The sequence below is a fragment of the Pituophis catenifer genome, unplaced genomic scaffold, assembly GCF_029215685.1.
Source record: "Pituophis catenifer annectens isolate HBS135680 unplaced genomic scaffold, rPitCat1.0.hap2 SCAF_3, whole genome shotgun sequence".
Taxonomy (NCBI): Eukaryota; Metazoa; Chordata; class Lepidosauria; order Squamata; family Colubridae; genus Pituophis; species Pituophis catenifer.
In genome coordinates this window covers 195369857-195394306 of record NW_027256883.1, presented here as the reverse complement: position 1 = coordinate 195394306, position 24450 = coordinate 195369857, and the positions used below count along the sequence as shown (strand labels likewise).

General features: G+C 41.1%; 1 protein-coding gene across 3 annotated transcripts in view; it reads left to right on the top strand.

Annotated features, from left to right (window-relative positions):
• The window catches only part of RIPOR3 (RIPOR family member 3), a 143127-nt gene that overhangs the window by 12905 nt on the left and 105772 nt on the right, over positions 1-24450 (top strand). Inside the window, exon 2 of one of the 3 annotated variants that reach the window (XM_070941742.1) lies at positions 22092-22273. The exons of the other annotated variants lie outside the window; for them this stretch is intronic. The gene's annotated coding sequence lies outside the window, so the exon portion shown is untranslated. The remainder of the gene's footprint in view (positions 1-22091; positions 22274-24450) is intronic. 3 annotated transcript variants of the gene reach the window in all.

Below are 24450 nucleotides of genomic sequence, written 5' to 3'. Positions count from 1 at the left end.
AACCAAATGGACGGCTTGTTAAACAAATCAACCCAGCATTCTCACTTGAAGCACAAATGAGCCGTGGTGGTGCAGTGGTTAGAGTGCAGTACTTCAGGCTACTTCTGCTGACTGCCAGATGCCTGCAATTTGGCAGTTCAAATCTCACCAGGCTCAAGGTTGACTCAGCCTTCCATCCTTCCGAGGTGGGTAAAATGGGGACCCAGATTGTTGGGGGCAATATTCTAACTTTGTAAACTGCTTAGAGAGAGCTGTAGAGCACTGTAAAGTGGTATATAAGTCTAAGTGCTATTACTAAATGGCCAGGCTCAAATTATACTACTTCAGAAACATTATGCAAAGACCCAGCTCTGTGGAAAAGGTCAGAGGAAAGAGAAGAGAAAGACCAGCAGCAAGTTGGATGCATTCAGTTACAGTGACCATTGGGCAGTGGTGGGTTTCAATTTTTTTTACTACCGGTTCTGTGGGTGTGGGGCTTTGTGGGCGTGGCATGGCTTTGTGGGCGAAGCTTTGTGGGCGTGGCATGGGAAGGATACTGTAAAATCTCCATTCCCACCCCACTCCAGGGGAAGGATACTGTAAAGTCTCCATTCCCTCCCCAATCCAGGAGAATGGTTACTGCAAAATCCCCATTTCCTCCCGATCAGTTGGGACTCAGGAGGCAGAGAATAGATGGGGGTGGGGCCAGTCAGAATTTTTACTACCGGTTCTCCGAACTACTCAAAATTTCCGCTACCGGTTCTCCAGAACTGGTCAGAACCTGCTGAAACCCACCTGTGCCATTGGGAGACCTGAAAGAACTGATTAGGAATGGTGTCTAGGAGTTGAAAATGACATGATTGCACAAAATCACATACCGGTAATCAATAGAAATAAAAAGAAAGAAAGAAAGAAGAAAAGAAAGGAAAAGAAAGGAAAGGAAAAGAAAAGAAAGGAAAAAAGATCTGGCCTTAGAATTCAGGATACATACTTTCTAGTTTTTTTTCTTCTTTTTTAAACATTACATTCTGGAGAGAGAGAAAGAAAGTTACATCCCCCCCATGCAATGTGATGCAAGAATTGTTCTCCATCACTTTAATTCCTTTCAAACCCTTTCATATACATGCATTTTCTGTTTGTTACCCAGAGATAAGGAGCTATATAAATGTGCTAGATAGACCGATGATGATAGATAGATAGATAGATGATAGATATGCAATTGAGTTCTTAATGGTTGATCTCAGAGAAGCAAGGGCATAATATACTGAATTCTTCTTGAAAGAAGAAACTGGATTTCAGTTTATTCACCTAAAATAGTCACTTAGGACCAGCTATGTGCTCCTGACAAGGTACCTGAATAGTTTGAATTGCAGGTACCTGGAGCCCAGTCCAATATCCAGCAAAGTCTACCTAGAAATGACTGAACCAAAGTGGTGTGACCTCTTGTGCAAATTAGTGTCTCTATGGTATGAAACAAAGTGGAGTCTAAGAATCACATGTTCATTAGGAATTGACTGTGAACGTAGCTGGTACCAGTGGGAGATGGATTGCTTCAAAATAATTCAAATTGGAAGTGTTTTATACTGTACATAAAGTGTAAGAATCCTGTGCTTGTTCTGACTCTTGTAAAACTGGAAATAGCCCATGTCAGAAATCACTGCAGAACAATTCTACAACTCTACTCTGAGTTGCACAAGTGATATTGTCTATGTACTGATCCAATATCTGGAGGCTATTCAGGTGTGGATGAGAAGGAAGGGATTTTTTCTCAATTCTGACAAGGCTGTTTCAGTGGGTCAGGGATACTGGTGCACAACTTGGGAATCTTCCTGGACTCACAGTTCCTGCTACTGCTTGATGAATTGGTGGCAACTGTGACCAGGAAGGCCTTTGCACAGGTTCAGCTGATGCACCAGTTGTGTCCCTTCCGTAACTGGGAGGCTGTTCAGATGATCACTGACTTACAACTCAACTCATAGAGGGACTTTTGCAAAGGGCTTGCCATGGAAGACCATCTGGGAGCTACAGCTGGTTTAGCATGCAACAGTGTAAGCAGTTGTGTAAACAGGCTTTGCATCCAGGGTCAAAAAAAAAAAGATGGCTGCCACAATAATGCGATTGAGGCTCTGCCCATTTTTTACTGCTATTCAGTATGTCTCATGTAAAGAACAAACCAAGGAGAGTGTATTGGCAGTCAGTTCAGTTTGCATTTAGCAAACCAGCCAACCAATTGTTGGAAGGAAAATCCATCTGGTTCAGTTCCAAGCTGAGAGAAAGATGCTGGACACAACATGGAGGCTGATTGGAAAGATGGTTTAATGATGAACAGAACCACAATGGTTCTGGTGCAGCTGACAAAATGGAGTTGAGAGTGGGTGGGTTTTTATACCTTCTTTGGGCTTTGTATTTGAGCTTCCTGTTCCTGTGCAAGAACATCTCCTCTAATATTCTATTGGCTATTGTCAGATTCCTATGGGGTCATATAGGGGTTATGTAGGGGTCATAGCTGGCTCTATACGGAAAAGAGGAAATGAAAATCCTAGGTGTTCGTCTGAGTTTGGACTGCTCTGGGGGGTGCAATGACTGAAATACCCTAAGGAGATTGTGCAATGTAGTGAGCTCTGTATCTTCTGCTAAATGATAGTAGGCTAATCCTATTATGTCCTGAAGGGTCATGTCCTGTTCTTAATCCCATCACACTGAAGCTGAAGGTCTTTTGTTTTGTAGACAGGATGGCCCAGTCTTTCTTAATGGGCACAAAATACTTGCTGGAGGGAGGCTATTAAAAAAGAGTGAGTCTGCTTCCTGCCTCTAAAAAAAAACACATTTCTTCATTTCTCATTTACATAAATATAATATTCTGCCTTTTAAAAATATTCCTCATTCTTCGGGGGGTGGGGTGGGCTTCCCATACAACCCACCTATCTACCTATCTCATTCAATAGGTGCAGTAAAAATATTTATGTAGGCCTCTCAGAAAGACCGGGGGTATCTGTTTGCTATTTGACAGCAGCTTTAGTTTGGTTCTGGTGGTTTTTTTTTTTTTTTTTGCTAAGTGTGTCATGTAGTCAGGAAAAAGGCCAGGCTGCTTTCGCTCATTTCACCATCTAAGCTTTTCTGTCATTGTTTTACGCTCAAATGGTAACAATCACAACTGAGTTGCTATGTTTGTACAAGCAGCAGCATTAAAGTGTAAGTCTAACTATCTGAAACATTTTTGAAATTTAAACATTCCCAAAGCTTACTTTTTTAAAAAAATACAAAAGACTCAAAAGAAACATTCATGCTGTTGTGAAGATAGTAATGGTGAAGAAACTTCTTCCTGATCAAACACATCTGGACCAGTGGGGGGTTTCAAAATTTTTTACTACTGGTTCTGTGGGTGTGGCTTGGTGGGCGTGGCATGGCATGGCTTGGTGGGCATGGCAGGGAAAGGATACTGTAAAATGTCCATTCCCATCCCACTCCAGGGGAAGATTACTGCAAAATCCCCATTTCTTCCCGATCAGCTGGGACTTGGGAGGCAGAGAATAGATGGGGGTGGGGCCAGTCAGAATTTTTACTACCGGTTCTCCGAACTACTCAAAATTTCCACTACCAGTTCTCCAGAACTGGTCAGAACCTGCTGAAACCTACCTCTGATCTGGACCGAACCTCCTTCCTGTAGTTCACTTTTTCTTTTCATGGACAATAACGATGATTTGCACCCTTTTATAAGGTTTGGCATTCCCTGGCTGGGAATTACATGGCCAGATGTGTTACTAGAGAAACAATCTAAATAGAAAAACACGTTTTCCAATTCTCTGCTCTCCCCCTCAATGATGGCAATTAGAAAAATTGCATTTGTGTTTCAGAATTTACGTATGTCCGTGTGAAAGTGAATAAATAATGTGCAAGAGATTAGGTGGACTGTACTGTCCTACATCTGTTAGCATTTTAAATTTCTCATGCAACAATTAAAATATGCTGCATTGGCTACATGATTTATATCCCTGCGAGACAGTTTTATTCAATCCTGGAATGATTTTTGAAACATTTTTTTTAAAAAAAATTGTGCCTTTTGTAGGAGCAGCTTTATTGTGGCCATACACACCCCATGGGCTGAGGGGCAAAGGGACATAAAGGAAGAAAATACTTCTGAAATAGCATCAAGATGACGAAATCTTAAAACATTAAATTCTAAATGTTATTGGATATTGAGGAGAAAGCAACTTTATATTGAGGAGAAAGCAACTTTATATATAAGCATATATATATATACATTTTATGTATATATATATATATGTAGGTCTTTGGTTATTCGGGTCTTCTCCCACGTAAAATTGGAAGTGTCTTGGCGACGTTTCGACGAAGTCTCATTCGTCATCTTCAGGCTGGTGTTCCTGGAAGCACGAAGCCGAGAACACCAGCCTGAAGATGACAAATGAGACTTCGTCGAAACGTCGCCAAGACACTTCCAATTTTACGTGGGAGAAGACCCGAATAACCAAAGACCTACATACAAACACCCGCGAAAACCTGAGAAAACATATATATATATATATATATATATATATGTAGGTCTTTGGTTATTCGGGTCTTCTCCCACGTAAAATTGGAAGTGTCTTGGCGACGTTTCGACGAAGTCTCATTCGTCATCTTCAGGCTGGTGTTCTCGGCTTCGTGCTTCCAGGAGCAATGCTGGAACACTTCCAATTTTACGTGGGAGAAGACCCGAATAACCAAAGACCTACATACAAACACCCGCGAAAACCTGAGAATATATATATATATATATATATATATATATATAGTTCTTTTATTCGTAGGTTTATATGTATAATATTTTTCTAGCCAGGGTTTTTTCCTATGTAGCTCAAGATGTTTGTATTGCCATAGTGGGGTGATATCTCAAATCAATAAAACCTGAAAGTGGTGATTTGAGATATCACCCCGCTATGGCAATACAAACATCTTGAGCTACGTAGGAAAAAAACCCTGACTAGAAAAGAGGATTGATAGTACAGTGGTCTAAGCACCCTGTTATTAACACAGCTGCCTGCAATTACTGCTGGTTCGAATCTCTCCAAGGCTCAAAGTTGACTCAGCCTTCCATCCTTTCTAAGGTAGGCGAAATGAGGACCCAGTTTGTGGGGGCAATAAGCTGACTTTGTATAAATATACAAAAGTATGAAGGCTATTGCTTAACGCATTGTAAGCCGACCTGAGTCTCCGGAGAAGGGCGGCATATAAATCAAATTTAAAAAAAAACAAAAACAAAACATCTTGAGCTAGTAGAAAAAAAAAACCCCTGACTAGAAAAGTTTTATATATATATATATATATATATATATATATATATATATATATATATATATATATATATATATATATATGTAGGTCTTTGGTTATTCAGGTCTTCTCCCACGTAAAATTGGAAGTGTCTTGGCGACGTTTCGACGAAGTCTAATATATATATATATATATATATATATATATATATATATATATATATATATATATATATATACTCTTGGACATTCTTACCCTGGGAGAAGAAGTAAATATAACTATACTACATTCTGAATATAATTTCTAGGTCATATTTGTTACATTTATACAGGTATGTGTTACATCTGTTACACCACAAAGTGCTAGTCTCTCATGTACAGCCCAGGAAGAGAGTAGGTTTTGAAAATGTAAACAGGAGCTTCAGATGGATTCCATTTTTAGTTTGCCAAGTGTTCCACGTCCTATTTTCTGTGCTCAAACAAAGGCATTCTAATCCCTGACTATTTGCAAGCCTTTAAAATGTCAATTCCCTTCTGAACCAGCAATAGTAGCATCTAGCCCCTGAAACCCATTTTGCAGATCCCAGAATGTTCACCCAAGACTGCATTTCAATTTGATGGAAATGGTCTAATTTCAACCTCGCTATTTGCTAGATTTGAGCTGAAGGCATTTAAATTAGCTCTCTAATCCTTTATACGCTTGCCCCAAAGGTGCTGTTTCAAAAGGCAACTGGAATTTTCTTTGTTTTGCTTGAAGACGTTTTGCTTCTCATCCAAGAAGCTTCTTCAGTTCTGACTCAGTCAAGTCTTCAAGCAAAACAAGGAAAGTCTAGTTGCCTTTTGAAAAAGCACCCTTTGGGATACCCATGACCTGGATAACTGAGAATCTCTATAGACACCTTTATATGTTTATTTTGTGAAAGGAATTCTCTCAAAGGGGATTCCAGTTATTTTATTAACTTTAGTATATCATATTTTTCAGAGTATAAGACGCACCGGAGTATAAGACGCAGCTTAGTTTTTGGGGAGGAAAATAGGGAAAATATAATCTGCCTACTAGGTATTCATCTGGCTAGCGTCCTTAGACTGGTCAGCTTCAGCACATTAGTTTGCTGTTTTTTATCCCCTGTTTGGGGATAAAAAACAGCTTCTAAAGCACAACTGATCTTTGGAGAGAGAAGCAATGAGAAAAGCAGGCAAATCATGGAGATCACTTCACTTGCTAGCTCCTCCTTAGGGCTGAAAAAAAACTTCACAGCTGAGAGTTGGAGAGAGCAGGCAAAGGCCGGAAGATCACTAGCGCCTCGTTAGGGCTGAAAAAAAGCTTTGAAAAAGCTACATTCGGAGTATAAGACACACCCAAATTTTCAGCCTCTTTTAGGAGGGGAAAGAAATGTGTCTTATACTCTGAAAAATACGGTATGTTACTACTCTATAACCTCCAGAAGATGAAAATGGCATGATGGAAGGATGTCTGCAAGGAAGTAAAAAAAGGCAAGACAACAGTCACTTGTGACTGCATAATTCAAGTTCCACCCTTTTTCAATGCATAGCCATCCTGATTTTTTTGTCATCCTCATGGACACACATCATTGGTGGCATGTCCTGGTCTACCCAATATCAGGAAATAAGACCAAGGTACCCCCAGGATCAGCACTGCTAGGCACCTGTCAAACCCCTACTCCTTCAGCATAAGTGACTTTCTTGAATTTTCCTAACTTGGTTCCTCTATCTCCTTGCTATCATTACCTATTTCATTACTCTCTGCAACAAAGGGTGCTTCTCAGTGGTGAAATGAATTTTTTTTTGCTACTGGTTCTGTGAGTGTGGCTTGGTGGTGGTGGTGATGTGACTGGGTGGGCATGGCCAAGTTTTTTTAAAAAACTTTTTTAAAGCATTTTTTTTACTACCGGTTCGGGTGAATAGGTAGTAAAAAATGCTTTAAAAAAGTAAAAAAAAAGGTTCTGACGATCACGTGGCACAGCTGTGATCATCGGAATCTCTCTTTTTTTTTTTTTTTACTTTTTTAAAGCATTTTTTTTACTACCTATTCACCATAGTTTTTATCACTAATGGTTCGCCTGAACTGGAGTGAACCGGTAGCATATCACCCCTGGTGCTTCTTTTTTGGGTGGTTCTGTGAATTGAACCCATGGCATCACTGTCTCTTCTTCGCATCAGTACTGCCAAGATTGATGTCAGTGATTCAACTCATGCAAGTTATCTAATTCACATCATTTGCACGTTGATGTCATGATATCTGTGGCATCCTCATGGTTTCTACCTGACACCTATACAACACTGGGTGATAAATGGCTCCACTGGAGTTCACAAAAGGACAGCTTTAAGCTGAAAGCTCTTCTTTCCGTGCAGACCTTCTCCAGACCATAAAGTATTTCTTGTCCTTCAAACAAGAATGAGAACTTTTTAGATTGCCAGCCTGGATATAATTATTTGTGCCAAAAGGCAAATTGAAAATGAAGCTGCATATGGGAAAGGGAGAAGCTAAAAAAGACTAGAGTCCACATCACTCAGTTAAAGTAGATAATTGAAATGTTAAGGGGTTGAAAAAAGCCAGGGATTAGACTGCTTTTTTGTTTGAGCACAGAAAAGAGGACATGAAACACTTGGCAAACTAAAAATGGAACCCATCTGAAGGTCCTATTTAGATTTTCCAAACCTGCTATCTGCATGAGAAGTATACAACAGACTGGCATTTTGTGGCACGCTTGCTGGAATAGCAGCTGATTGTAGCCTTCCCCTCACGGAATTGCCCAGATGTTCCTCCGGGATGAGGAAATGTTTTCAATCTTAAATTGCCCTGTGCAAAGCTCCCTGTCCCCATCATTTTATTGCTAAAAATGTCTTGGGCTTGGTGTCAGCTGAGAAGTTAAATATTTTTGGAAAGTTTAAATAGCCTGCTGTACTATTTTGGGATTATTCGAGTGCATTTGGATGGATGCTTTCCATGTACAGTTATTTTCCCCCCTAAAACATATTTTTCATTGCACTCATATAACCTCTTTGATTTATTGTTGGCATCATCCTATATTTCACAGTCTCACACAGACGCCTTCCAGCCTGGACGGAGAGAATCGACAAGTGTGATGTTTGGGAAGTCCCGTAGTGCTAAACGAATTATGCTTTATAAGTCTGGTGTTCACAAGATGTGGTTTGCATTTTCAGACCTGCAGGTGAACCACCATATAAATCATTTTTAGCTGGTTGTGTAGCCGGCTCCTGCAACAGCATTCTCTGTAGGCATTTCTGTCTTTTTTTTGGAAAGAACATCTACTATTGTAAAAGCCCCTCCTGTGATTTATTTTGGGCTTCTGTGAAGTACCTAAAAGTTTTCCTGATTGAGGTGCTTTGCACAATAGAGGTCCACCAATGGGCCATGTTAAGGCAAGGAGATGATGTGTTCTGGCTGAGATGCATCACGCTGTTCCAGGTCTAACTTCTGCACATCTGCTATATCTTTGCAAAAGCCTCTCCCAGTAATTGGAAGAATCAGAAGACGGGGGCAAGACAAGAGCATGGTGTGTTCCAGAGCAACGAGGTTTGATTCCAGAGGTGGGTTTCAGCAGGTTCTGACCAGTTCTGGAGAACCGGTAGCGGAAATTTTGAGTAGTTCGGAGAACCGGTAGTAAAAATTCTGACTGGCCCCACCCCTATCTATTCTCTGCATCCCGAGTCCCAAACTGATAGGGAAGAAATGGGGATTTTGCAGTAACCTTCCCCTGGATTGGGGAGGGAATGAAGATTTTTCAGTATCCTTCCCCTGTCACGCCCACCAAGCCACACCCACAGAACCGGTAGTAAAAATTTTTGAAACCCACCACTGTTTGATTCACTGTTAGAAGGGAAGGGGGGGAGTATTTTGCATGAGTTAAGGGACTTTCTGCTCATGGCTGACTAATTTGTTGTGTGAACTCAGCTGGAGTGATCCATCACCCAGTATTGTATAGGTGTCAAGTAAAAACCATGAGGATGCCACAGATTCCATGACGTCATCATACAAATGATATGAATTAGATAACTTACATGAGTAGAATCATTGACAATCAATCTTGACAAGATAGGTGCAGAGGACAGACTATTGCATGAGGATGTCAGGGTACACGCAACCTCACTTGTCTACCTGTGGATACCAATATAAACCAAGTTTTATGTTGTAGTGCTTAAAGATGTTATCCTAGTCTATCTTTCATCAGACTCAGTGCAATGATGGACAGGTTCAGGAGAGACCAGGGATGCTATTCAGCCGGTTCTGGAGAACCGGTAGCAGAAATTTTGAGTAGTTCGGAGAACCAGCAAATACCACCTCTGGCTGGCCCCAGAGTGGGGTGGGAATGGAGATTTTGCAGTATCCTTCCCCTGGAGTGGGGTGGGAATGGAGATTTTGCTGTATCCTTTCCCTGCCACGCCCACCAAGCCATGCCCACAGAACCAGTAGTAAAAAAAATTTGAATTCCACCACTGGGAGAGACTTATCATTACCATTACTTCCCTCGTTCCACCCCGTACCCCCTTGGGTTGCTAGACTAAAGGTAAAAAGTAGGCTAAATAGTGAGATGGATCCCCTCCATAGCTCCATAGCTGCTCCATTTTTACAAGGCTAATTTAGGACTTCATGTTGGTAGCCTTCTTGGTCTTCTTTGCTCAACATTGGTGAATGGGGGAGACACAATGTGGGAGCTCTAACTGAACCCGTGGCTTTTCTGAGTTAATGTCACCCCTCTAATTTAAATCCTGATTGGCTAATTCCAAAGGCCAGTCAGCGTTTAAGTTAGAAAAGGTTGATTTTAGCTTAAAACAGTTAGCTACTGTATTATGCAAATGCAACCAGTGAATCTTAAAGTATTGATGAGGTTCCAACCAGTAAATGTAAGATTCTATTTTCAATTTTGGAATCCAAGCAGGTGATATTATTAAGAGCAATTGACAATAGCAATAGCACTTAGACTTATGTACTGCTTCACAGTGCTTTACAGCCCTCTCTGAGCAGTTTACAGAGTCAGCATATTTCCCCCAACAATTTGGGTCCTTATTTTCCCCACCTCGGAAGGATGGAAGGCTGAGTCAACCCTGAGCCTGGTGAGATTTGAACTGCCAAATTGCAGGCAGTCGGCAGTCAGCAGAAGTAGCCTGCAGTACTGCATTCTAACCTATGCTCCACCTATTAACATGCCTGCTTCAAAAATTGAATGAAATGTCCAGATTAAAAGCCACAAGGCGGTCAATGAATGATAGTCCACTGAGCTGCTGTCCTTAAGAGCATAGGTTAGAATGCTCTTCTAACAAGCTAGAACAAGCTAGTTAAGATCTAGCTTGTTGCCTTTCCTCCGCACCAAAAGTCCATGCTGGATGCCTCAACATGACTCGTTAGTAAAAATTGTTCGGCAAAGCTTCCAATGGGTTTCAAATTCACAGTTTCAAAATAGGAACTCTAGTTCACCTGCTTTTAGCAGTGATCAAATAACAAGCCAGACTTGACCGAGCTGTGTGATAAATAGAGCGGTAATTAATTATTATTATTATTATTTTTGCTTTCGGAGAGGCATACAAAGGATAGTTTTCAGGATTAGTTTGACAGATGCAACACGCCTCATTTCACTTTTCCCACTAGCTTGGATCACACCCTTAGCAATAACACAGCTTTTAAAGAGCTGAAACAACAAAATACCAAGCAGATTATTCTTTTGTGCAACCTGAAACCTTTCATCTTAATAGGGCTCCCAGACTGAACAACTTTCAGGTCTGTGTCCTCCTTTTATACATATTGGATATAAACCAATCAAGGAGAAACTAATCAAGGAGAGATTCAACCTAGAACTAGGGAGAAATTTCCTAACAGTGGGAACAATTAATCAGTGGAACGACCTGCCTCCAGAAGTTGTGGGTTCTCTATCACTGGAGGCTTTTAAGAAGAGATAGGACAACCATTTGCCTGAAATGGTATAAAGCAATGATGACTAACCTTTTTGCTGTCGTGTGCCAAAAGCGGGGGGAGTGCAGGGGGGTCGCACGTGCGTGTGCCCACACTCGTAATTCAATGTGACCTGCCCCCTCGCATGTGCACGCGACCCCCCGTGCTCCCCCCTTTTTTGGCACGTGATGGCCCGGAGGGCCCGATAGGCCTGTTTTTTTGCCCTCTCCAGGCTCCAGACGCTTTCTAGGAGCCTGGGGAGGGTGAAAATGGCCTTCCCCACCCCCCCGGAGGCCGGAAATGGCCCGTTTCCTGACTTCCGATGGGCCCGGAAGGCCCGAAAATCAGTTTGCTGGTGCACGCATGCACACTGGAGCTGAGCTAGAGCAATGCTCATGTGCCCACAGATATGGCTCTGTGTGCCACTTGTGGCACACGTGCCATAGGTTCGCCATCACGGGTATAAGGTCTCCTCAGTGGTGAAATGTAAAATTTGTTGCTACTGATTCTGTGGGTATGGCTTGATGGGTGTGGCTTTGTGGGGGTGTCATGTGATTGGGTGGGCGTGGCCAACTTTTTTTAAAAAAAATTTAAAGCATTTTTTTACCACCGGTTCCGGTGGATAGGTAGTAAAAAAATGCTTTAAAAAAGTAAAAAAAAAAAAAGGTTCTGAATGTGCTGTGAGATCGTCGGATCCTTTTTTAAAAACTTTTTTAAAGCATTTTTTTTTACTACCGGTTTGCCTGAACTGGAGCGAACCGGTAGCATTTCACCTCTGGCTTTCCTACTTGAGCAGCGGGTTGGTCCCTTCCAACTCTGTTATTCTGTTATGTTATGCCCTGACTGTTTATTTGTTGCCCCAGGAATCCAAGCCCCAGAATGGTATGTGCGAGGGGGCATGGGGAACTGTTAACAGATGAGATGGTTCCTTGAGCCTTTTGGAGACTTGACCCCATTAAAAAAAAAAACCCAACCTCTTCTCCTACAACAGCTCCCCCTCTCCAGTTCCTTGGGCCTGAAGGATGATCCTAGCATGTCACATAAAACATTGTGCAGCTGCCAAACCCAGAGAACAAACCTGGAGAACAATGTCCTACTTGTCAATGACTACTTCAGCTTCAACCATAACAATACATGAGCACACAATAGATTCAAACTTAATGTAAACCACTCCAAACTCAATTGCAGGAAATACAACTTCAGCAACAGAGAGATCAATGCCTGGAATGCATACCTGACTCTGTGGTTTCTTCCCCAAATCCCTAAAACTTTAACCTTAGACTGTCTACTGTTGACCTCACCCCATTCCTAAGAGATCTGTAAGAGGCGTGCATAAGCGCACCAGTGTGCCTACTGTCCCTGTCCTAATGTTCCCTTTTATTTGTATCCATTTCATGTATCCATAATCATGTTTATACTTATATCTGTTATCTAATACATGCTTGACAAAATAAATAAATAAAAATAAAAACTTACTCACTCCTGCATTTCCCGATTTAAACTGACTGGGGATTATTTCGGTAGCATCATTTCCAGTGTTTAGATACAAATGAGTTGTGGGGGAGGCGGTGTTGAGAGAGGGGAAAAGTTAAATACGGCGGGAGGAGAAATTGAAAAACCGAGGAACAATGCCATGTTTCCAATTGGTTGTTGTGGCCCGCCAGCGGCCTGTGCGGATCGTGGCTGATCCCGACGAGGAGTAGGCTGGTGTGGTATCGCGCCAGCAGCCGGCGCAGCTGGCACTCGCGGCAGACAGTGAGGAGGCTGAAGAGGATGTGGTGCCAGAGGCAGAGACTCAGCCAGGGCCTTCAGAACCTCCAGAGGCTCCTTCAAGTGGAGAGAGCAAAGTGGAGGAGCCTCTTCTCAATGCTCGAGCACACAGGGCTGCCAAAAGGCAGGAGTGAGGAGGAGGAGGTCTCCTCGAGAGTAAGGCTTGAGGATAATTGGCCACTCCCTTAGCCTATTTAAGTCACATGTTGTTAGTAAGTTTCTTGCTAGAAACAACTTGTAATTATCATCAGAGCATTTTTTGGAAAAGTCTTATCGTATCTTGCTTTCTGGGCTGGTTGCCAACCTTTGCCGGACTTTGGTTTATTCTTGCTACTTAATAAACTTGATAAGGACCGTTGGTGTGTGTCAATATCCTCGGGAATCCGGAGCTGGGGCAGAACATTGGTCTTAAAGGATCAACGTGTTTTCTTACGGAATGAAAAATCACGAGCAGCTTCACGTGTTTTCACTTAAAAAACTTCCATGCCTGTGATGTTCCTTGTCTTCAAAGGAAATTCACTTGAGACAACCACTTCCATGGGAATCAGCTCGGTCTTTTTTCCATAAGAATAAACTTTCAGCACAAGCTTGAGGCTGTTTTTGTGTTCCTTTTGTGCAGGCATGGTGATTCTAGTCAAGAAGAAGAAGAACTCTTGCCCAACATATTACAGCACATTATTAGTAACACATGCAATGGTGGGGGAGGGGGGGCTGTTAAAAAATCTGCAGAAGATTTCTTTTACCACAAAATATCATGATCTCCTAAAATTATCCATTCTATTTTTTTTGCTAGAAGAGGGTATATGACCATTGAAAAAAGTTGCATGAAAATCTGAGTATATCTGAGAAAGTTTTTTTTTTTTTAAAAAATAATCCTAGGGCTACATTGTATTGAAACACAGCCAACAGTAGTAGAAGTTCTACAGAGCAAAGCATTTATTAGGAACAGTTGTATAGAAAGTGGCTGTTTCAGGCAGCACATGTTGAGTGCCAACATTCAACAACAGTGAAGCGTGATGGTGCTGGCCTGGCCAATGCAATTTTCCTGCCACGTACTCCTGCCAAGACTATTTAAAAAGAAAAGAAAAGAGAAGTATTGCTAAAATCTGCATTGGTAGAATTATACAACAAAGAGCATAATTGCATTGTGTTAATAGGTTTTCCACTTGAAGTAGGGAAATCCCTGTGGAGTGTAATACCTTGTTCTTAATTTATTAGCACTAGATTAAATAATGTTCATTTATCATTTTTTAGATAAATTCATCTACAAGCAACCAAGCCAGCCAACTGAGGAATCTTCCATTTTCTCTTTTGAATTTATGCTTTAAATCTCTACACATTAAGCATTTTAGTGGATTATCTGGAACTCAAATGACTGATTATATTGGCAAACATCAAAATCTTAGTGAAGGATAGATTATGTTTCCTTTTATATTAATATTTAGCTGTGCAGAATATATCATAGTAAGGTGGATGGCTGGAGCCAAATGTCTTTCAAAGAAAACAAGTTCAAGGCCATTCAATATGTTTCCATGGGTTGAAGGACTGCTTCGCAAAGTCCAAATCTTTGCTGTTAGATTCACCAATACATCAAGGAAAATGAAGCCAGTGCTGAGACTGTGGTTGAGCAATGGAACCAGATGGCTGTTTTCTAACATGATTTCTTTTCCATTCCTATGGCTTGTTCTTGAGGGACTTAAAGAGCACTAGTCTCTCTTTTTCTTCTGCTAGACAGAAATAGACAAGGAAGAAGAAGAGGAAGAGGAGGAGGAGGAGGAGGAGGAGGAGGAGGAGGAGGAGGAGAAGAAGAAGAAGAAGAAGAAGAAGAAGAAGAAGAAGAAGAAGAAGAAGAGGAGGAGGAATTCCAGACACATTAGAAAGAGATGCATATGCAAAGATGCCTTTGGAATGATTGAACATAAGAAATTGTTGCATATTGTGCATACATCACAACTTCTGCTATTTAAATTTGCAACTGCAAGGATTGAGATTTACACGATGTTATAAAAGAGAACTTTTATAAAATGATGTCCTGTTGGCATATGACACCAGACAAATTATCTAGAATGTATAACAGTACTTCAAATCTATGTTGGAAATGTGAACAAAAAGGGACATTTTATCATGCTTAGTGGACATGCAAAGAAGCTGGAAGAATTTGGGTTCAAATGCATACACTGATTCATCGGATATTAAAGATTAATACACATCTGAAACCAGAAGTTTTCTTTTTGGGATTGATGGATAATACTTGGAAAAATGTAGATCCCTGTACCCGCAGTATGTCTGATGTAAATGGAGAAAGTTGATCCCTCAGATAGCTTGGTCCCATGTCATGAAGTGTCCCATGTCAATTTTGCACTCTTTGTCTTTTATTTCTTCCTCCCTTTCTTTTTTATTTCTTTTTTCTATTTTGGCTTCTAATAATTTTTGATTTCTTTTTTTTTAAAAACTTCCAATAAATTTGCATTCAAAAAATTGCAATTGCAAGTATGTGTTCAGTCTTCATAAACATGGAGCCATGACAAATCCTGCAAAATTTTATAATAAGTTTCTGAATAAAACATTTCTTTGCGATGTTTGGCTTCAGGTTTTCTCGGCAAAGAATGCATATCAAATAAGACTGGGTTATTGATAAAACTTGATCAATGGTCTGAGACCAAATTAGAACATCAGTGCAAGTTCTAAAAAATTGTAAAATATGGTAAGATACAAAGAAAGCATATAACACAGTAATAAATTATAAAGTTCCATAGGTACAGTAGAAGGCAAAAGAATATGGCTAACTTCAGATTCTTTTTTTAAAAGCTTAGTCCGATATACGGTGAACAAAGGATAAATATAATAGCATTAGATGTATTTATAACAAGGGTTCTGAAGGCTCTGTTAAATTAATCCCTAATAGAAATAGCAGTTGCACAAAACTTGGCTTTGTTCTTGGATACAGCAGGAACTATTTCAGACAAGAAAAATAAAATTTACAGAACTTGAACTAAATACCTAATTAAACCTCAAATCGGTATATTATGTAGACATATGACTCTGAGTGTATAAAACTTGGTTGCTATGTTGCAACCCACATTGGCCTGTGCTAGATGTGTGAGGGTATAGCTACATTTTGTGGTGAAGCATGGGCTTCGAGCAGGATTTGGGGTGGTGGGAGTCTTTTTTGAAAGTATGCTTTTGATTTTGCTAATTAGTTTTTGCTCTGCATTTTCTATTAAGTCTCTTCCTCTGTCTCTCACTCATTTTCTTCCCCTGCAGCAGTGGTGGCACTATAATTCCATGGCTGAAAACCTGGACAGGCTCTTTAGCTTGTCCAGGGAATGGGCTAATAGTTAGATCCATGCCAAAAGAGTTTTCTGCTGACAAGCAATAAGGCTGAGTGGGAGGATGGAGGGATGGGGAGAGAGGGAAAGAGTGATGACACTCAGAACAGCCATAACTGAACAGTGTTTGAGGGTAGTTGCCCACTTCATTTTTAAAAGCTTTTTTTCCTATTTTTTAAAAAAAACTTTTGCAAGTTTTTATAATTTGTCCAGCTTTCCATAGCCCCATTTGGGCAATTTATCCTTTTCTCCTTGATATGAATTAATAGTACTTCTTAGTACCATTCTACTACAGTAAATGTATGTGATATGTAGTTACTCAACACTTTACACTTTAAAAGAGCCATGGTGGTGTAGTGGTTAGAGTGCAGTACTGCAGACTACTTCTGCTGATTACCGGCTGCCAGCAGTTTGGCAGATCGAATCTCACCAGGCTCAAGGTTGACTCAGCCTTCCATCCTTCCGAGGTGGGTAAAACGAGGACCCAGATTGTTGTGGGCAATTTGCTGACTCTTTAAACCGCTTAGAGGGGGCTGTAAACCATTGTGAAGCAGTATATAAGTCTAAGTGCTATTGCTATTCCTATTACAGTGAGGAGGTTGGTGGGGGGAATTTGGGCCAGTCCTGGGAGCCGGGGAAAGATCGGACAAGGACTCTGCGTCGGAGGCAGAGAGGGAGTTAGACAGCAGCGAGGCAGAGGAACAGCTGAAGCCCGTTCCCAGAGTGCGCATGTGCAGAACTGCCAGAAGACAAGAACAACTAAGAAAGCAGGATCAACTCGGGAGTAAAGCCACACCTTGGAGGTGATTGGCCCTTCCCACAGGAAATAAAAGAGGAGCAAACAGGGAGTGGGCTTTTGCAGGAAACCATTCATTCATTCCATGACTCTGAGAGACTCTGTGCCAAGTTTTGTCTTGTACTGTGGTTGGAAACAAGTTACCTGGCAGCTTGCCAAACGAACAAAGGTGTATTGAGAAATATTTGAAAAACTGTTTGGACAAATCTTGCTGACTGTGAATGAACATAATTCACAGTCGTGTAAATAAAAGAGATTTTGCCAGAACCAATTCCTGCCTCCTGCTTTCTAAGGAAGCCTAGGTCAGAACACCTATTATGGCATGAAAACAAGGACCAACCTCACTTCCTTCCAGAGAGGATACTATTGCCATACTAGCACTGAAGTCTTTTAAATGACAAGCATTACAACAGGCAATCTGGGGACGGGGAAGTTTGTGTAGTCTATTTTTTCTCCTTTGTGATACTCTGGTACGTTTCTTGTGCTGCTGTATGGGCGCCCAGATGACACTTACAAAGATTAGGTGTGTTTCAGAATACCTCAAATCTGAATGAATGAGCCTGTGTCAAATGGTCACCATGGCCATGACCACCCCAGCCACGCCCACCATGACCACACTACCGCTGGCCACCCCCCTGGCCCTCCGAGGTCAAACACAATCCTGATGCGGCCCTCAATGAAATTGAGTTTGACACCCCTGGTTTAGGTTGTCATTTGAAATCATGCTAACTTTCTTTTACACTGTACTAAGCCATACTATGATGTTTGTATAGTCTCCCAGTGTGTTACTAGATCTTTATGCATTGTAAAAGTTTATTTATTTATTTATTTATTATTGAATTTCTATACCGCCCTACTCCCGAAGGACTCAGGGCGGTGCACAGCCATGAAATAAAACACATAGATATACAAAATTTAAAATTGAATAAAATGAATTAAATAAATTTGGCTGAATTAATACCCATAATTTAAAATACCCATATTTTAAAATCCATTAAAAATTTAGAATTTACACTTAAAAGGGAGAAGATTTAGGCGAGGCCAGCTTGATGAAATAAAAGCGTCTTCAACTCGCGGCGGAAGGTGCGCAGATCCGGAATCCTCCGTATCTCTGGGGGGAGCTCATTCCAGATCGTCGGTGCCCCCACAGAGAAGGCTCTCCCCTTAGGGGCCGACAGCCGACATTGTTTGGCCGACGGCACCTGGAGGAGCCCCCCTCTGTGGGAGCGTACTGGTCGGTGGGAGGCTGTTGATGGTAGTAGGCGGTCCCGTAAGTAACCAGGTCCCAAGCCATGGAGCGCTTTAAAGGTGGTAACCAGAACCTTGAAGCGCACCCGGAAGACCACCGGGAGCCAGTGCAGCTCGCGCAGGAGAGGTGTTACATGGGAGCTCCATGTTGCTCCCATAACCACCCGCGCGGCCGCACTCTGCGCCAGTTGGAGCCTCCGGGTGCACCTCAAGGGGAGCCCCATGTAGAGAGCATTACAATAGTCCAGACGAGAGGTGACGAGGGCATGAGTGACCGTGCGTAACGAGTCCCGATCTAGAAAGGGATGCAACTGGCGAATCAGGCGAACCTGATGAAAAATCCTCCCGGTCACGGCCATCAAGTGCTCTTCTAAAGACAGCCGTGAGTCCAGGAGGACGCCCAAGTTACGAGCCCTTTCCGTGGGGGCCAATGAATCGCCCCCAATAGCCAGCGATGGCGCCAGCTGACTATATCGGGACGTCGGAAACCACAGCCACTCGGTCTTGGATGGGTTGAGCTATAGAGGTTATTTTCTTAGATTTTTATGAATCCCCCTATCTTTGAATCAAAATCACATCATTTATTTCACAGAAATGTGCTTGTTTAAATTGCACAGACCCTCATCATGCAGGGTTCCACGAAGAAGGCTGTGAATTTGAAACACCCCCAAAGTCTGATACCACAAAACAGCTTGATGCAGAGGAAAAACTGACAATGCTTAAATTTAAAATGAAATGTGCAGTCATGCGCTCACATTTTCAGTGTCTGGCAAACAGTAACTGATCATACTTAAGTTGTCTATTGCTGAAGCTTGGTTATTTGTAATACAACAAGAAGCACATCTTTCTTAATGGAAGCGTAATAGTTTCCAAGATGTTAAATTGTTGAACTGGATTCCATATGGCTTCAGGGCCAACCTACATATCATTTGCAGACATTTCTGAATCATCTGCCATGGCTTTTTATCCCCTAGAACAGCGACGGCTAACCTTTTCGGTGCCTGAGCCCAGAAGAGCAACTGGCGACGGCACACGTGCCCACAGAGAGGACCCTGCATGCCACCTCTGGCACGTTTGCCATAGGTTCGCCATCAGAAGATGAAAATTTGAGACAGGGGTGATCTAAAACAGGGGTCTCCAACCTTGGCAACTTTAAGCCTGGTGGACTTCAACTCCCAGAATTCCCCAGCCAGCAAAGCAAAGCAAAGCAAAGCAGAGCAGAGCAGAGCAGAGCAGAGCAGAGCAGAGCAGAGCAGAGCTGGCTGGGGAATTCTGGGAGTTGAAGTCCTCCAGGCTTTAAGTTGCCAAGGTTGGAGACCCCTGATCTAAAATGCAGAAGCAATGGGAGAGGGATTTAGAACTGCAGATTCCCCACACCCATAAGTCACTTCCCTTCTGGGATTCTAATTGTGGTTTTGGTTCCCATTCTCCCCACCCCTCCTGTGACTATTGCTTTAATTATACAATTATTTCTATCCTGTCTTTTCAACCACAAATTGTTCCTCTTTCCTTCCCTGTTGGCTCTTAATATTCCATTAGTATAGTATCACTATGGTGGAAAAAAGGACACACGTATTCTTAGGGGGATTGCTAGTTTTTTTTAAAAAAAATATTTCTGATAATTATTGTATCTCTGGTATAAGCACGAACGCACAGATGTTCACAATTTTCAGTCCTGGGGTTTTAAAGGAAACAGGCTAGCACCATTGGCAGCGTTTAAGATTTAAGTAAGGATTACAGATAGGAGTTTTCAGAGTTCTTAACACTTGACCTTGGCACAGAATGCTTTGGAAAAATCCTATTCTGGTCTTAAATCATCGAAATAAAAGTAAATAAAATATCTGTTGCAAACTTTGAGTAGTGTTGCTTCTAATAATTTTACAAAACAGACATAATTTTTCCAAACAGTAAGGACTTGGATTCCTGTAATATATTGACTGGCTTGTCTTGAAGTCAAATTCAGATCAATCATTTTGGATTGCATCCATGTACCAATTTTTATATTGTTTTGTTTATAATAACAGCAACCGATGGCCTCTTGATGCGAAATGAGTGATTCCAGTCCATTTTCATTTTAGTGATTCCCAGAATGTCAGTGTTCATTCTTTGACATTTCTGCTCTGTCAACACCAAATTTTCCCAGGATGATGATTTTAACATTCCATATACTAATCTTACATACATCTAAGAGCTGTGGTGGTGCAGTGGTTAGAATGCAGTACTGCAGGCTACTTCTGCTGATTGCTGGCTGCCAGCAGTTCGCTAGTTCGATTCTCACCTTCTCAAGGTTGACTCAGCCTTCCTTATTCTGAGGTCAGTAAATGAGGACCCAGATTGTTGAGGGCAATATGCTGACTCTGTAAACTGCTTAGAGTGGGCTGTAAAGCACTGTGAAGTGGTATAGAAATCTAAGTGCTATTGCTATGGAGATTCTCAGTCATCCAGGTCATAGTTGTCCCAAAGGTGCTGTTTTCAAAAGGCAACTGGACTGTCTTTGTCTTTCCTTGAAGACATTTCACTTCTCATCCAATGAAAAGGAAAAGTCTTCAAGGAAAAACAAAGAAAGTCCAGTTGCCTTTTGAAAAAGCACCTTTAGGACAATCTCACCTACCTTCTCACTATTGAGATTTCTTCTTGCCTCTAACCAAAATAGCAGCTAAATGATGTTCCCAGTAAATCCTTATGAGTAGCTCATTAGGTAAAGGTAAAGGTTCCCCTCGCACATATGTGCTAGTCGTTTCTGAATCTAGGGGGCTGTGCTTATCTCTGTTTCAAAGCTGAAGAGCCAGCACTGTCCAAAGACATCTCCGTGGTCATGTGGCCAGCATGACTAAACGCCAAAGGTGCACGGATTCAGAGAAGAGAAATTGTACTACCTTAGTAAATAGCTTATCAGATGCATGGATATAAAGTACGGTAAATTACCATTCCAGGATATTGTAACAATGTTCCTCTTATCTTCTAAATTTTGCAAATCCTGAATGAATTTATCTTTATCCTTGAGTAAATCAGCATAATTGGAGGACAGCTGACCTACATATCAAAACTTCCTTTAGACACAGAAAGGATGTTACATAGTAAAGAATGTGAGTTTTGCTAATGTCATGGAGATTTGCTACTTGCATGAGAGTTTGACTTCGCTTATGTACGAGGCAAAAAAAAAAATAGTGCATTGCAAAAAAGCAGTTTTATATAGGGTTTGCAAATAATTATCCTTCCAAGTTCTAGGCCGTTCACAATGCTTATTGGGGATTGCTTCCAATATTACTAGAATACTAAAGTTTAAAATATGATTCTTCAAACTACAATACCAACAAATTTATCCAAACAATAACCAAGAGAAACACCTGCAAATAAATCACATTTACTTGTGAATGGGGCCCTTCATTCAGGGCAGCATATTTGTCCTGTCATGATGGTTTCAATTGAAGAAAAAGGAATCAATAAACTTCAAACATGTAATGAGTAACTAGATAATTCCAGTTTAATGTTAGTGCAAGTAGCATCACAAGAATGCCAGCAGTAAACAAAGAATGTTGATTCCAAATATCATCGTTTCGGAATGTTTATGTAACAAAATCTCTTGTTAGGGTGATTTTGCCATGGAAGTTGACAGTCTTTTTAAAGAATGCTTAAGGGCAGAGGTTAAAGGCAGAGTTTATTTTCCCAGTAGATTTAACTCTGCAGTGAAAATTAAGGACTGGAACTTAATTAGCCCAAGAATTAGGTATTTTGATCATCATAGTGACTCAGTTCCTTTTTTTTTTCAGTGCGATGTCTTTTCTAGTCCATTCCACATTGCTATGGAAAATCTGTGAGAAGAATCAGGAAACTGTCCCACACAACCTGCATTCAAGTTGGTGGGAACATCTGCAAGAAAATAATGTGTTTATAAAGGGAAAGAGAGATGAAGAAAGGCTATCTCTTCCCCCAGGGAGAGGATGAGTTAAAGGTAGAATTTGATCCTAGTCAATCCTTGAATACTTTGTAGTCAGTCAGGAAGAACATTCTGATATTGTTTATCATTAGTAGCAGATCTCCCCTCCCTTCTAGTTATGGGTTTGGGAATAATCAGGAGAAGGATTCTAACTCTCATTCTAACCTTCTGACATATGTTCAGAAAGTATTCTTTCTAAGTGTAATAATGGATTCACAAATTACATGGAACCTGTCAGAGTTCCAAGTAACACCCCCAATGAAATAAACCTCCGAGGCTTGAGTTTCCTCAAAGTTACATTTTATTAGAGATGTCATATTGGCAAATCTGGGAAAACCTGAATCTGAAAGTTTCCAGGTTTTCCCCACCCAAAGAAAAGTTCAAGTCCCTGCCCAACACCCATAAGTCCATCACATGGTCCAATCAAAGCATCGTCCCAACTGGAGCTTTCTCTTGTTCCAGCTTTCCAGGTGCAGGGCAAGTTGTCCTTGACTTTCTGAGAAAGGAATGTTATTATGACTATATATCACCCGTGCTCCATATAATCCCCCCTCCCAGTTTCCCATAGTAGTAAACGGGGCAGGTCTGGAGGCCTAATGCCAAAGATGGTTTCCAGGCCTGACAGAACCATAGTTTAATATTTATGGTGGTTTTTCAAAAGGCAACTAGACTTTGTTTTTCTTTGAAGATGTTTCTCTTCTTATCCAAGAAAGTTCTTCAGTTCTGAAGATGCTTCTTGGATGAGAAACAAAATGTCTTCAAAGAAAAACAAAGTTCAGTTGCCTTTTGAAAAAGCACCTTTGGGACAACTATAGTTTAATTAATGACTGTTGAATAAATCATTGCTTTCTAAGTTCATATAAAAGAGTAAGTCCATAAATCAACAGTTGGATTCATACAATATGCGAAGCCAAAATCAAACTCTATTAGTTTGTGATTGTTAACAACTAATGTGATGGATATTAGAGTTCCACAATAAGGTCTGCCCACTTCTGCCATGTAACAGTTCCCAAGGATCTATTTGCTTCCAGCAATCTAGAGAGATCTCACAACGATTCATAATGAAAACTGCTATAATCAAGACCTACCTCAGCTTCAGAATAGGACCATCCTTCTCTCTGGGCAAACTCAGTCAGGTTTTCCCCAGGTCTGCCCTGGACACTTGTCAATCCTAATGTCTTTGGGGAATATGCTGATATTTTTATGCATCGAGGTAGTTAGCTAAATTCAATATTATTTGAACTCATAATTCAAAGGAGCCTTGGTAGTACAGTGGTTTAATGCACCCTGTTATTAACACAGCTGCCTGCAATTTCTGCAGGTTCGAATCTTACCAGGCTCAAGGTTGACTCAGCCTTCCATCCTTTCTAAGGTAGGTTAAATGAGGACCCAGTTTGTGGGGGCAATAAGCTGACTTTGTATAAATATACAAAAGTATGAAGGCTATTGCTTAACGCATTGTAAGCCGCCCTGAGTCTCCGGAGAAGGGCGGCATATAAATCAAATTAAAAAAATAAATAAATAAATAAAAATAAATTTAAAAAAAAAGGAAGAAAGAAAATGATCTCAAAAGAGCTGCAGTGGTTAAGAGGCAGGCTATAAATCTCCTGCCTCATAAAAAGTTTCACTTGTTGAGCCCAGAAAATAAACGGTTCAAAAATAAATGCAAAGTGTGACGAAATGGGGTTGAGGGGTACCCCGGACCGTGAACCAGCTCATGAGTAAACACACTGAGACTGAAATAATTCTGACAGAGGCGTCTTGTGTAAAAATATAATTTACTTTAAAACATTTAAAAAGCACTATGTCTTTAAGAAAACACATTAAAAACAAAGTCTTATCTGGGTATGTGAAGCAAGGCTATCTCCCTAGATCCCTCTCCACAATACCGAAACAGTTCACAAAAGAATAAAGCTAGCATGAAGGTAAGCAGCTTCGGCGTCGATACATCATCAAGGCCATCATGGTGGGAGCAGCACGAGCTTCACAGCTGAAAGTCACCTGAAATAAAATCAGTTCAAACAGCAAACATTGCTTGAAGCTTGTGGGAGGAAGAAGATCCAGCAACAGCAGTCCCGATGATAGCTTGCGTGCTATAAAACAGCAAAAGGCAAGCATCCGTGGGAGTCTCTCTGTAATGTCTGGAGTCCTTATCTGCATTCTTCTCCCATCTGCGGCGTTGCACCAAGCTT